General features: G+C 42.1%; 2 long non-coding RNA genes across 4 annotated transcripts in view; both read right to left on the reverse strand.

The window, feature by feature from the left end:
• Positions 1 to 13,861, reverse strand: part of LOC139132741 (uncharacterized) — a 97,717-nt gene that overhangs the window by 74,281 nt on the left and 9,575 nt on the right. The gene's annotated exons all lie outside the window — the stretch shown is intronic.
• On the reverse strand, positions 1,400 to 10,456 carry LOC139132743 (uncharacterized). 2 transcript variants are annotated; one of them, XR_011552397.1, is made up of 3 exons: positions 9,784 to 10,455; positions 3,517 to 6,510; positions 1,400 to 1,696 (listed from the first exon to the last, which is right to left on the reverse strand). It is a non-coding gene; the product is annotated as an uncharacterized lncRNA (long non-coding RNA). The 2 variants fall into 2 exon arrangements; XR_011552396.1 differs by having other exon boundaries at positions 1,400 to 6,510; positions 9,784 to 10,456.

Genomic DNA, 13,861 nt, shown 5'->3' on the forward strand with positions numbered 1-13,861 from the left:
GCATTTCTTTGACACATTTGAGTAACTGCTTGCATTTGATAGGATTGACCATGATATATTAAATGCTTTGTCCTGAGATTTCAAGTGACAGACATATTTTGACAATTCTGTGCTGTTGGCACAGAAAAAATTTCACACAATAAAATCTACCTATCTGACGATCGCGTGTATGCGTGAAACTCGAGTAATAGGTACCAAACATACTTGATGTGTTCTCATATTTATTGTATATATATATATATATATATATATATATATATATATATATATATATATATATATATATATATATATAATCGCAATCATACCAATCCATAATCCAATAACACCAGGTCAAAATTTGTAAGACAATAGTTGTAAACATAGACACAAAACAGCACAGAACAGACAGTAAATAGACAGTACACAAACAAAGTCAAATTCATGAAAGAAAGATATATGGACCTCTGGCCAAAAGACCAAGAAGTGATGTCAGGTGTTTCGAAAATAGTAAGCGCATCCTGCCCCACATGTGGCACCCGCCATATATCAATTACCTGTAAGTCAGATAGGTAGTGGTCACTAACTAAGGCTCCATGTCCTGTGTTAGCGCTGGGTTTGGAAAGCTGTTAGCCACTGTGGCGAATAGTTTCAAATTTTATTAGCCACAGACAAATTTTATTAGCCACACATTTTTACGAAAACCAAGCTTTCTATAATGCTATAATCTCCAATGTCGGTTGCATGCACAAGAATAAACTATCAACACATCAACCTTGTATCCAATTGTCTTCATTTTAACACTGGAAATTGCTTGATTCTGGACCCCGATGTAGCCCTGCGTACGATGCTGTGTGTTCCGCTACAGCTAATCGCCCCGCTCACCACAAAGCGAGTGAGCAGGGCTATTAGCTGTAGCGGAACACAGCATCCTACGCAGGGCTAGACCCCGATGCAAATCGACAGCAGCACGCAACGTTGAGACCACGATTAAAATGAACTGCAACACGGAAGGTTGGGACCGCGATGCAAATCAACAGCATGACAGCAACACTGAACGTTCGGACTGCGATTAAAATAGAAGTTTGGTTACACGTAATTACGTTCCATCAGTACACGTAGCGTCTTTGTCACGTCATGCAAGACGTCGCGTAAATGTGGCACAGACGTTCCGAACGTCATCAAACGACACTTCAGGATGGTCATACTTAAATTTGTAAATCTTAAATGTCCCATGGACCTGGTAATGCAGGGTTCGCGGTAGAGGTCGCCACAGTCGCAAAATGCGACTAAAACTTGTTTGTGGCGAACAAAAACCCATCGGCAATCGCCACGATCTCAAAAGCGTGGCGACAGCTGATTTCTATAGTCGAAATTGATAAAACTAAACAGTACAAATCTTAATGCTTTTCCACTGATATGCTAAAGACAACATAAAAAACTCTTTATTTAAAGCACTTACTTGAAATTGTAAAGGAAGACAAAATACAGAAAACAGTTACAATTACATTCTCGCGATCTCGATCTCCATGAACTGGCATTCCGATCATGCTAAGATAGACAACCATAGCCAAAAGCAGCAAAACTCAGCGACGATTCCGAGCTTTATTGACACAGTATTTCATATCGCAGTATCAAATCAAACTGATTACACAATCCCTGGATCAGCGACATTTTAGTGAAATTTCCACATTAATCATAAGTTGAAACAAGCGACCTAGCGGCCGATATAGCTCTGCTGTGTTTATGTAGAGAATAATTATTTTTGACACATGTTGATGAAGAAGGTGGAAATCTTTGATAGCTCAATGCAGTGGCCAGAAAAAAGTGGCTAAAATAGCTGCAAAAATACACAATAGAAGATTTCATTGTACTTTGAATATATCACATCGGATCATCCCTAAGAACATGTCAACCAAAGCTATCTGATGAGTAGTTTTTTGAGAATAAAATTTTCTGACCAAAAATGGCAACAATTGCCCCCCCCCAAAAAAAAAAAAAAATTGCAGATTTCATCATAACTTCAAAAGATCAAATTTAGTTCATCTATAGAAACCTGTATACCAAATTTCAAAGCTGTTAGACCAGTACTTTTTGAGAAACATATGTTTTGACCAAAAATGGCTAAAATTGCCCAAAAAATTCAAAATTGCAGATTTCATCAGAAATTCAATATATATTACTTAGTTCATCTGTAGAAACCTGTATACCAAATTTCAAAGCTATCAGATGAGTACTTTTTGAGAAACACATTTTTTGACCAAAAATGGCTAAAATTGCCCCAAAAATACAAAATTACAGATTTCATCAGAAATTCAATATATATTACTTAGCTCATCTGTAGAAACCTGTATACAAAATTTCAAAGCTTTCAGACCAGTACTTTTTAAGAAACACATTTTTTGACCAAAAATGGCAAAAATTGCCCAAAATTACAAAATTGCAGATTTCATCATAATTTCAATAAATTTCATTAAGGTGATCTGTAGGAACGTGTATACAAAATTGCAAAGCTATCAGATGAGTAGTTTTGGAAATACACATTTTTTGACCAAAAATGGCAAAAATTGCCCCAAAAATACAAAATTACAGATTTCATCAGAAATTCAATATATATTACTTAGTTCATCTATAGAAACCTGTATACCGAATTTAAAAACTATCAGACCAGTACTTTTTGAAAAATACATTTTTTGACCAAAAATGGCAAAAATTGCCCAAAATTACAAAATTGCAGATTTCATCATAATTTCAACAAATATCATTAAGGTGATCTGTAGGAACGTGTATACAAAATTGCAAAGCTATCAGATGAGTAGTTTTGGAAATACACATTTTTTGACCAAAAATGGCAAAAATTGCCCCAAAAATACACAATTTCAGATTTCATCAGAATTTCAATAAATATTACTTAGTTCATCTATAGAAACCTGTATACCAAATTTCAAAACTATCAGACCAGTACTTTTTGAGAAATACAATTTTTGATCAAAAATGGCAAAAATTGCCTAAAAAATGCAAATTTGCATATTTCTGCACAATTTTAATAAATCTGAAGTAGATCATCCCTAGGGACATATGTACCAAATATCAAAGCTATCTGACTGGTAGTTTTGAAGAAGAAGATTTTTAAAGATTTTTTTACCAAAAATGACAAAAATTGCCTTAAAAATACCAATATGCAAATTTCACCACGATTTGAACAAATCTGACTGAAGTCACCCTAAGTAAACTGTATACCAAATTTCAAAGCAATCGGACAAGCGGTTTCAGAGAAGAAGATTTTTTACCAAAAACACCAAAAAAATGCCCCAAAAATACAAATATGCAAATTTCACCACGATTTGAACAAACTGAAGTGAGGTCACCCCAAGTGAGTGAAGTGCATATAAAATTTCAAAGCGATTGGATTTGCACTTTCAGAGGAGAAGGCAATTGTTGACGGACGACGACAGACGACGACGACGACGGACGACGACGGAAAATCAACCTATTTGATAAGCTCCGCGTCGCTGACAGCGGAGCTAAAAAGTAAACGTGAAACAAAGACGTCGTGTATGCTGTCGATCAACAGGACAGTGTGAACTGTAAACTAACTGGCATGGCATGTGCATTGACTGCACATTTGTAAGCACACACCGCTACACAGGATATGGTGTTAAAAGAATTTAATAAGCGACAGTGGACAAATACAAAGCAGTGATAACCTAACTACGGAAAAATACAGTGTCAAGCAAAACTACGAAAGTAAAAATCTAGGCAAAAACCATTTCAAAACTAAGCACAAAATAACTCAAAGATTGGGTGAGGGGTCTCCGCCAGTCTGCTTCCTGGGCAAAGGTTTGGGTTGCAAAGTTGTGTTTGCAGACCTTTGGGAAAGCCGAAAGTGAAAGTGGTTCCACCGGGCCGGTGGAGATCACCTTCTTGAGTGGGGGTACATGCAATGGATGGCCCATGGTGGGAAGCAGACTAGTGGAACCAAGGAGGAGATGGGGTTGGTGGCGGATAGCTTGGCAGACAGCCTGATGGCCTAGAATGAATGAACTTGGACAAGAAGCTTGCAGCAAGGATTAGGTCAAGTGCCGTGCGCAAGAAAGATGGTAGCTAGATAGCAGATGCTAAGTGTCTACGTCAGCAGATGAGTAGAAAGATAACCAGTATAAGATGTCTACGTCAGCAATGCAAAGTGACTTCAGGACATGTTGTTCTGCAGGCAGCCTAGCTCCGTGGACTTACAAACTGGATTTGTGTTAACACACAATTCCTTATTTTGTAAGCACACACCGCTACACAGGATATGGTGTTAAAAGAATTTAATAAGCGACAGTGGACAAATACAAAGCAGTGATAACCTAACTACGGAAAAATACAGTGTCAAGCAAAACTACGAAAGTAAAAATCTAGGCAAAAACCATTTCAAAACTAAGCACAAAATAACTCAAAGATTGGGTGAGGGGTCTCCGCCAGTCTGCTTCCTGGGCAAAGGTTTGGGTTGCAAAGTTGTGTTTGCAGACCTTTGGGAAAGCCGAAAGTGAAAGTGGTTCCACCGGGCCGGTGGAGATCACCTTCTTGAGTGGGGGTACATGCAATGGATGGCCCAAGTGGAGGACAGTCAAACAGACTGGACGGAGAGACCCCCATGAAAGAGTATGTGTGAGTGTATGTTTGTAGGAAGTATGGGTAGTGACGCTCAAAACCAAGTTGACTCGCTTGGTTGGAGATGAAAGTATGGGACTCGCGGCCCAAGGGGCAACAGCACGGCTCGGGGGGAGTTGTGGGCTCACGGCCCGAGGGGCTGCAGCACGGCTCGGGGGGAGTGGTGATCTGGGGTGACAGGTGCCCTGTGCGGCCCCAGCATGAGGGTGCAGTGATGTTTGGTGCTTGTGCAATGGGGGGTGACGCTCGAGACCAAGTTGACTCGCTTGGTTCGAGATGAGAGTATGGGATAAGAGCCCCGAGGGGCGGCAGCACGGATCGGGGGGGAGCTATGGGCTCCCGGCCCGAGGAGCTGCAGCTGGGGTGACAGGTGCCCCTGTGCGGCCCCAGCATGAGGGGTGCAATGGCGGCTGGTGCGTGTGTAATGTAAGTATGTGATACGAGCCCCTAGGGGCGGCAGCACGGATCAGGGGGGAGCTATGGGCTCCCGGCCCGAGGAGCTGCAGCTGGGGTGACAGGTGCCCCTGTGCGGCCCCAGCATGAGGGGTGAAATGTGGGTGAAGCTCAATGGACTCCGGTCCCGAGGGGCTGGCGCAGCATGTCGGGGGGGAGCAATGATCTGGGGGGACAGGTGCCCCTGTGCGGCCCCAGCATGAAGTGGTGATGTGGGTGGCAGGTGGCCCTGCATGGGGTGAAGGTTGCAGGTGGCCCTGCGCGGTCCCGACAGGTCCGAAATGTGGTGTACGTGCGAAACCAAAAAAAGAAAGTTGCTACCGAGTGGCTAGTGTCTCTACAAAAGGCCCTATGGCATAGTCATTGATTGAGATGCGTGACGCAGAAGGCTTTCTGGTGTCCGAATATAAGTACGGTAACAGTCACTGGACCACCTGCCGAGAGTTTGAATAAGGTGGTCTGGAAGGTGGGCGTGTGCGGCTGTGGTGGCTGCCCCAATGCGAAATGAATGTCCAGCGTACAGGTGGGGCTGGAAGCCAAGGCGCGAAAGTAAGGAACGGAGCAGCGCAGTGAATGTCTCGCGGTTTAGCGGTACTCTTTCTGGAAGGATGAAGAGGGGTTCCTGAGGCGAAGAACACATTTGTCGGCGGACTCTGAGGAAACGATGGATTGTTGTGACTGGGCATATCGTTGACTTGGTGGCGAATAGACGAAGCTTAAAGCCACGGCGCATTTGATCTGTCTTGGATGCCTTAATGTTCACGGAAAGAGCATCCGGATAGCCTGAGTGTCGGTTTGGACGTTGAGGTCGCGAACACACAGGTTATATGCAGGGTTAAAGGAGGTCCAGAGCAGGTGAATTCGCTGCAGCGGAGAAAACCAAAGAAGGCTAAGACGAACGCAGATTCCAGCAGGAGGTCTAGATATGATCCATACACACGGTCGAGCGGAGCAGCGAGCACAGTTGTCGCAGGATATCAAATGTTATGGGTAGCCGGGGGCGTGAAGATGGTCCTTGCAGCCGTTGAATTCCCCGTAAGGTGTACTGGAGACGAAGGTGTGGTTGGTTGTTAGGTGAGGTGAGTGGGTTGGCAGACCCGCCATTATGTAGTGATGACGGATGCCGGCGAGATAAACCTGATGGTGGAGTACTTGAGGTGAAGGTGGGTTGCACAGTGGACGACGAAGTAGATTAGAAGGTCTTCGGAGATGGGTGGATAATGAGACATCTGTACGTGAGTGCCGTACCTTGCGGAGAATTGTACCCACGAGCGAACTCCGGTTGCATAAGATTCAATTGTCCGGGTGCCCAGTGCAGCTTGCTTGAAGGTGGCGGCCGCCTATTCAGTTGAACATTATGTTGGAGGGTAGTTGGCAGGGTGTCGCATTGGCCAAGGGAGCTGCTTGGCGGAAGCGTGTCATCTGAAAACGAGAAAGAGAATCAGCAATTAAGTTATGTTTGCCTGGTATGTGGTCGGCATGGAACATGAAATTATGGGAGGCAGCGCAAAGCACGAGGGTGCGCATCAGTTTCATGATTGATGGTGACTTGGAACGGCCTTATTGAGAATATGGACCGTGGCCATGTTGTCGCAGTTGAACACCAAGCGTTTGCGGGTCCATGATTGGCCCAAAGTAGAGCTGCGATGACGATTGGGTAGAGTTCCTGAAAAGCAATGGAGAGCTCACAGTTGGCGTCAAGCTTGAGATGGGGGGGCCAGCGTGCATTAAACATTGCCCTTGGAAATACCCGCCAAAACCAATACCACTGGCATCTGTAAAAAGCTGTATTGCTGAGGCCCTTGTAGCGTGGAAGTCGAGGAACATTGATACTCCGTTCCAGCTGGAGAGAAAGCGGTGCCACATCCGAAGGTCAAGTCTGCTCTCGGCGGTCAAATGGATGCGGTAGTGGAGTTTCCGTGCTCCTTTTGAGATTTCGATTAGGCGTGATATGAAAGTTCGCCCCGGTATAATGACACGGCATGCAAAGTTGAGGTGCCCTAGGAGGCTTAGCAGTTCTCGTTTTGTACACGTGGGGCGAGATAAGAAGGACTGGATGAGGGCGGCTATTCTAGACAGTTTATCGTGAGGGAGCCGCGCTTCCATCTTCACTGTGTCAAGCTCTATTCCAAGGTATTCTAGTATAGTAACGGGGCCGACGGTCTTGTGTGGTGCGATGGGTACAGAGAGTCTCCTGAAGATGTGGATATATTAAGGCCATAGTGCGGTCCGCATCGAATGATGGTTTGTCAACTGTTAGGAAATCATCTAGCAGGTGGAAAATTATCTCGATACCGTAATTTTCTTGAGCAATCCAGCAGATGGCCTTGGAAAGCTGATCGAAGATCTTAGGGCTGGAGCGTGACCCGAAGGGCAGTCGGGTGAAGAAATAGAAATGTTTTTTCCAGTGGATGCCATAAAAGTGCCATAGCGAGGGGTGAATAGGGATGAGCTTGAAAGCATCGACAATGTCAGTCTTGCACAGCCATGCTCCTCGGCCCGCCCTTTGGATGGCTGCAATGGCGTCGTCTATCTTTACGTAGGAGAGCGAAAATTCCTGTTTGTCGATGAAGTCATTGACGCTGGGTGTGTCTTCATTGTTGTGAGGAGATGACAAATCGACGATTAGGCGTTTTTTTGGCTGAGTATTTCTTTTCTGCGATGCCTAGCGGGCTACAGCGATAAATGGCGTATGGTGGTGTGGTGAAAGGGCCGATAAGATAGCCCTTTTGCAGTTCGGAGTTAATTTGGTGCGACACAAAATCCGGATCTTGTCGGGCTGAGAGAAGGTTGCGACAGATGAGCGATGAGGAAAGTTGACAGCGTAGGCCTGTGTTAAATCCTTCAGAAAGTCCTGTAAGCAGGTACTTGACGAATCCTTTGTCGGGGTGATTTGAAAGTTCGGAGGCAAGGGTGCCAATATTAATTGGTGTTGATGGTGCACAAGTGTCAGCGTTAAATGTGGATGGCGTATCGTGCAGTCAGGCTCTGTTAGCTTGGTCTTTAGGTCGACATTTTCCTTGAGCTGATGAGTGATCGGATGAGTAGCATACCAAACACACGTGGGAAAAACCACAGTTACTTCGTTTGCAACCAGGCTGGGAGTTGAAGTTATTGCAGATTTCCTTGCCCTGGTAGGTGACGCGTCTTCTTCCGCTTTTATCGACGGTCGATGAAGGCGATTGGAACCTTAAGGGATTGTTGTTTGGTCTCTTACTCTCAAGGTACGGGCAGACTTCGGTGGTATGCACTGCACTATTGCAGACGTTGCAAAGGTTGGCCTTGAGACCGGAGAATGTCGAGGTGTAGATGAGCGAATCGCGAACTCCCCAGTCTACTTTGATGCCATGATTTAACAGGAGTGCGGCCGCCTTGGCGGAAAAGTCGCGGTGGTATTCGTAGAAGGCAAAACCGCTGAAACGTTTTGACATGCCAACGATGTCCGTGACGTATGCATCAAGTTCTGTTCGACGATTAGGGAATGCCTCACACATGACGTTTTTATAGACGGTGAAAGCTTGAATGAATTCAGTAATGGTGAGAGGTCTATTTACTCTGCCGTCCTGGAGAGGTTTCAGAGACAGGGCTTCGTTGCCGATGATGATATGTCGTTCGCCATCGTGGTAATTGTAGCCGGGTATGAGTAAGCAGGCAAGATTGATATCCTTACCTGAAAGAATATCGCGGCGAATAGCAGGTGAAACCAGTTCGACGTTTGGCAGTCTTTCGGATGGTATACCGCGGCCCTGGAGGAGGTTGTTGGGAGAAAAGTTCGAGGCAAGCGCGACCGTGTTTACCCCTGGGTTGGTCGCTTGAACGGGCGGATCATGAGCTGCCTGGGCGCCGCCATCTTGGTTCTGCTGGGGGCTGTTGTTGTTGCCGGAAGTGAAGGCTTCTCCCCGCAGGTCGGTGAGAGGGCGTTGTTGCAGTAGATTTGCTATGTTGGCCATGTTGGCGGCCATGTTGGCCATCGAAGTCTGCAGGGCGGAAAACATTTCCATCGTCACGACTCCCGATTGAGGTGGTACTTGATTTGTTGATACCAGAGTTTCGCTTTGCGGTATGGTAACGGCAGCTGATTGAGGTTGTGGTAGACCGTGGGCAGCCGTCGCTACGGTGGCTGGAGCAGTTGGAGCGGTCTGACCTTGTTCGGCAGCGGGGAGGTCAGGAGTGGACGACGCCCCTCGCGTCCCTGATCGTGCACGGGTCACTGGACGAACGTACGGCGTTACGCGCGGCGTAGACTTCTTGGTTCGTTTTCGAGGAGGCATTGTCGGCGCTGTGGTCCGGTAGATACGGGAATAAAGGGGACCGGGAGTGACTTGAAACGAGCAGCAGGGAGTGTTGTAATAGCTTGGCAGACAGCCTGATGGCCTAGAATGAATGAACTTGGACAAGAAGCTTGCAGCAAGGATTAGGTCAAGTGCCGTGCGCAAGAAAGATGGTAGCTAGATAGCAGATGCTAAGTGTCTACGTCAGCAGATGAGTAGAAAGATAACCAGTATAAGATGTCTACGTCAGCAATGCAAAGTGACTTCAGGACATGTTGTTCTGCAGGCAGCCTAGCTCCGTGGACTTACAAACTGGATTTGTGTTAACACACAATTCCTTATTAAAAGCAAGTCGACATTGCAATATCAAACGGTCAACATCTTGTGAAAACAACGACATAACAGTGAAAGTTGTAATAGTCACCGGTAAAAACTCTTCACTGATGAAAGGATAATAGCGTCAAACAAATGAAATTGCATATTTAGAGAAGGAAAACCAACGTCGCATCGTGGCCTTGAGTGAGAATAACAATGGCGGGTGTGCGGAGTGGGACTATTCTATTTAGGTAACGGGGGTACGGAGGGACACAGATTCATGAAGGTACTGGCAAAACGTGCCATTTTCCTAACGATGCTGTCGCGGGAACTTCAATGTCTCATTGATGTAACACCTTTTTAATAGTTTTTCTGATCTGAAAAGTAATTTTACTAACTGTAATTATCTATTATACGCTCATCACCTTTCTGTATCGGGGTTTAACTAGGGTAGGCATGTAAAGTAAAGTGAAGTAAGCCTTTATTGAAATCCTATCCCAATTGGGGATCTTGATATAAAGTGCAATACAGGTTTTGCAAAATCAACAACAAAAGAGTAGATATATAGATGAGGATGTAACATGTTCATCAATATTTACTCTTTTTCATTTTTATTTTTGGTCTGAGTTCAAACAATTTTCCCAAATCACATATTGATGATTTGACTGTTCTTGAAAAATGTTTATAAGGTCTTGTGTGTCTCTGAATGTGTTTTTATTAATGTTTAGTTTACTTAAAGATCATGTCTACTGTCTGTATAGCCTTTGCAGTGAAAAAAAGAAATGTATAGTCTCATGTATCTCATATATACCGGTATATATATATATATATATATATATATATATATATATATATATATATATATATGTATGTATGTATATGTGTTTGCATTTATGAATGTATCACATCAAAAACTTGAAGACTGAAGCATGTTTCTACCAGCATTTAGTATGTGTGGCTAATGAAAGTTGCGTGTGGCTAATAAAATTTGGACCAAATTAGCCACACTGAGTAAGTGTGGCTACTAACTTGAAAATCCTACCGCTAACCCTGGTAATGTATTACCTTGAATGAAAATGATTATTGGACCAGTTTTATGTCATATTCCACATGTAGTCTTAATTACGTGTAGTAATTTTTAGATTTTCTTGGTGATTTGCGGGAATTTAGACAGGAAATCTCGTTAAGTACTAGTATGAGTATAATTGTAAATTAGCAAACATCTTTGATATCAGAAAATTCCGCGCGTACGTCTTGTGCAGGTGACACCTGCACAAGACGTACGCGCTATGATTTCCTGACAGAAATGAAATGTTGTCCAATTCACCTTTTTACCTGAAGCTGTCACAAAAATTTCCGTAAACCACATAAATAACTGTATTACAGAAAATCGGTAAATTTAATGCGAGGATACAACGAGCTTGAATAGTCCTCGCCTAGAGAAATTAATTGTTTCTTAAAACTTAGACGAATTTCGTATGTTTCTGAAAAAACAATACGGCAAAATCAACCAAAAAAATCACAACTGAGCATGGAACGTCGAGAAGAGCATGGAACGTCGAGAACGGAACGGAACGTCGAGACCGCGATGCAAATCGGCAACAACATGGAATGCGTCGCTGGGATGGCGATTTTAATTAACATCAATAGGGGACCATGAGGACCGCGATGCAAATCGACCACCATTAAAATAAGACCTCGATTAAAATGCGCAACACGGAACGTCTAGACCGCGATGCAAATAAATTTCAACACCGAACTTTGTGACCACGATTAACCCTTTTCCTGCCAGACAGTATTAAGACTACTACTTCCCCATCAGCTAAGTCAGTAAAATGTGGTATTGAGCCCAAACATGACGTATTTTCACACGCTTGGCTTGGTATGTTATAGCATCTTTAGTAAAAAAAAAATCAAGTTTACAGTATTTATCTTTTCAACAGCCTTCAAATGTACAGTATTATGTTAAAATTAGGTATACCAAGTGAAAATTTTAAAATCACTAAATTGCTTTTTAATGCAATTTCCAAAGAGGGCTTGGAAAATGATGAAAAATGCTTTTTATCATTTTACAAAATGACTGAAAAATACAAATTTTGGCAGATTTACAGTCATTCTGAGGCAAAATTATTGGTGAACTTACAAAGCATTGTTAATCTATATGCACTACTACTGTAGTGTAATTAAAAAAAAGGAAAGTTCATGCAGGAAATATAATAAGATAGTCAGAAATGTAGAATGAAATTTGACTTAACTGCAAAATGTGCCTTTGCCGGACAACCAAAAATAGGGTAAAATATGAAAATTAGCCATGTTTGTCAAAGTCTAGTCAAGAACATTGACATTTAAAAATTACAAAAATTTGCCAAATAAAACGAGAAAAAATGCTTCGAAAATTCCCACACGTTTACACACTCAGCGTTTTCAGAAGCCGTAGCATGTTCGTGTGGTATACCTATTAAAATACACCATATGGAATATGTTGTGTTTCATTAATTTTAACCATCTTGACCTGATGGTGAAATATGGACTTGGCAGGAAAAGGGTTAAAATGCGTGTGCCTGCTGTAGCAAAAGTTTCAATTCTCGCGAGTGTTCGCTTTGCTTGCTGTACACTAGACAAAATGACGTCAAATTTATCGCGAGACTAGGCCTCGATTGCGTCTGCCTGCATTTTCAATTCTCGCAATAGTCATTTATGTGCATGCTGTACACTATACAAATTGACGTCAAATCTCTCGCGAGACTTGGCTCGATTGCAAATGTGGTATTGAGCCCAAACATGACGTATTTTCACACGCTTGGCTTGGTATGTTATAGCATCTTTAGTAAAAAAAAAATCAAGTTTACAGTATTTATCTTTTCAACAGCCTTCAAATGTACAGTATTATGTTAAAATTAGGTATACCAAGTGAAAATTTTAAAATCACTAAATTGCTTTTTAATGCAATTTCCAAAGAGGGCTTGGAAAATGATGAAAAATGCTTTTTATCATTTTACAAAATAAATGAAAAATACAAATTTTGGCAGATTTACAGTCATTCTGAGGCAAAATTATTGGTGAACTTACAAAGCATTGTTAATCTATATGCACTACTACTGTAGTGTAATTAAAAAAAAGGAAAGTTCATGCAGGAAATATAATAAGATAGTCAGAAATGTAGAATGAAATTTGACTTAACTACAAAATGTGCCTTTGCCGGACAACCAAAAATAGGGTAAAATATGAAAATTAGCCATGTTTGTCAAAGTCTAGTCAAGAACATTGACATTTAAAAATTACAAACAAAGCCTATCAGCAAAGAAAAACAATTTTTCAACAAGTTTCAAATAGATATATGGTAAACTTTCTTCCCAGATCATTGTAATTTTGACCAAAAATGTCACTTTTGTACAAAAAATGACATTCACATTGGGTGATAAAATATGAAAAGTTACCACGTACAAATGTATACGCAAAGTCTGAGCTAATATTTCATAGTGTCAGACCATCTTTTCTGGGTTTTTATCTGTAGAAAACCCTTTGTTATGAGTACCAATGAACATTCAGCAACAAAACTACTCTAAATGATGAAAAAATGTGACAGAAAAACCCATTTATGCAAATTTCTCGCTTTGAATGAGTGCTGGTGGCGTACACATACGTATATATGCTGAGAACCTGCATGCCATGGCATGGTTAGTTAACAACTGGCTATGACAATTTAAAGTTTTGAAATGTTTATGAAGTTCATATCAAAATTTTGATGAAGGAATATCTACTTTCACAAAAATAACCTACACCAAATGTTGCCATGGCAACCATTCTTTTTATTAAATTATCAGTTATCAACAAATTCCTTTTGTATGCCAAGACAGCTCATCTCAGAACTGGACATACTTATATACACAATTTGCAACACCCTGAAAATTAAACGATCTTCAACAGCTCTGATTTACATTTTCATAATTTCCTAAACATGCATTTTTTGTTTTTTATTAACGCCTCAATTATATAATTAGATATTACTGTACCATTAGAATATGTGAGATTTTAATCTTACCATGATCCACAATATTTTTTGGTTGTTGGAAAAAATCAAATTGAAAGTAAATGGAATTTGAAACTGTTGTGAAGTAATCTTCAATTGCAGATACTACTACAGAAGAGTTCAGCACTGCCAAGATAGGAGTATAGCACACTGAATT

This window comes from Ptychodera flava, chromosome 5 (assembly GCF_041260155.1).
Source record: "Ptychodera flava strain L36383 chromosome 5, AS_Pfla_20210202, whole genome shotgun sequence".
Taxonomy (NCBI): Eukaryota; Metazoa; Hemichordata; class Enteropneusta; family Ptychoderidae; genus Ptychodera; species Ptychodera flava.